Consider the following 1,396-nt stretch of genomic DNA (forward strand, 5'->3'; position numbering starts at 1 on the left):
GGCCTAGCCCTGCAGAGGGGGTTACACCCCTGGTCCTGGCGGGGGAGCGGCCCTGAGGGTGGGAAGGTGTGTTGGGTTTGGGTGGAGAGGGTGAAGCTGGCTTAGCTATCGCCGCCTGCTCACAAAACCTCTGTGCTCGGTTCGGGAGTCCCCACCGTCCCGCAGGCCGCCTCCTCCTGGGCCACCCTTGAACGTCATCCCCTTTCTCCGACTCCAGCGGACAGGTCATAGCGGCTAGAAAAGGACGCGGAGCTGACGGCCCTGGGGACCGGGTCCGAGGAACTGGGAGAGGAAATTGGAAACCCGTGAAGATCGGGAAGCGAAGAGACTCCAAGAGACAGAAGAAACCCAGTCTGAAAGGGGCGGAGCGAGGCGAGATGGGTCCGACGGGCCACCATGCCCCCGGGTCGCAGAGCAGCCCTGTCCCCCAGGTGCACAAGTTGGCTCAGCTCACAGCCTCTGGTTTCTCAGGGGCCGTCAGGCAGCAAGGCTCCGCGGGGCAGCACGCAGAAGGAAAGACTTTCCGGTGCACCCGTGCACACCAAGCACAGGCACAGGCCTCTGCGCGCAGGCACGCGCTGGGCTCTGAGCACGCGGGGCTCCGCACCCCTTGCCACCTGGGGTGGGTAGAAGGAAGGTGGGAGGAAAAGCACAGTGTGGACCTGGAATCCCAAAGGCAGCCCTGTCCCTGACTCTAATAAGCCTGTGGCCCAGCCTCTTAACTCCTGGGGCTCCCTCCACCCCATAAAGTGAGATACATACACCTGCAGTTCCACCCCCGTCAGGAGCCAGGAAAATGGTGGGTGTGAAAGCCCTTTAGTAACTGTAAAGCTCTGTAGGGAGTATTGAAGTCAGCTGAGGATGGGACTCCCGCCCTTGTCCTTTTCCAGGACCTGCCCAGCTCCCATGCTCCCCGCTTCCCACCAAAGTTGATCCCTTGCCGATCTCATTCCATTTTTATACTTTACCAGGTGAGGACTCCATAACCTGGTAAACTGAGCCCATTGGCTGAGTGTGATGAAATGGAGGGTCGTGTTCCTTGACTCCCACCCACCGCGTGGTTAAAAGGATAAGCCTCATCTCTTGAATTCTAGCTCCAAGTCAGCCAATAAAGTAACAGACAAATCACTCAACCTTTTTTTTGGGGGGGGGGGGGGTGTTTTAATAGAACTCCCCTTCCCCATTTCTGATTTTTGAAACTGCTAACACCGTAGGCATCTCCCAAAGCTGCAGTCAAGGTGGATATGCTCAATCGTGGGAAAGCACCTCAAAAAGTTAAAGGTATTGAAGGAAGTAGTCACTAGTGGCAGAAGGGAGATGCAACAACATCCTAATCCCTCCCCTTTTACCAGAAGCTTCAGCTTCTGCCTTCAGAAACTCTGGGACTGCCCTAACC

General features: G+C 57.0%; 1 long non-coding RNA gene across 2 annotated transcripts in view; it reads left to right on the plus strand.

Moving 5' to 3' along the window:
• LOC106728298 overlaps positions 1-1,128 on the plus strand; it is a 1,748-nt gene extending 620 nt beyond the window's left edge. Inside the window, exons 1-2 of one of the 2 annotated variants that reach the window (XR_001364580.1) lie at positions 5-66; positions 218-1,128. This is a non-coding gene — a long non-coding RNA (uncharacterized LOC106728298). Of the gene's footprint in view, positions 1-4; positions 67-217 lie in introns of those variants that run through there. The other variant, XR_001364579.1, reaches the window with a different exon arrangement.
• The last annotated feature ends 268 nt before the right edge of the window (positions 1,129-1,396 follow it).

Source organism: Myotis brandtii, unplaced genomic scaffold, assembly GCF_000412655.1.
Source record: "Myotis brandtii unplaced genomic scaffold, ASM41265v1 scaffold583, whole genome shotgun sequence".
Taxonomy (NCBI): Eukaryota; Metazoa; Chordata; class Mammalia; order Chiroptera; family Vespertilionidae; genus Myotis; species Myotis brandtii.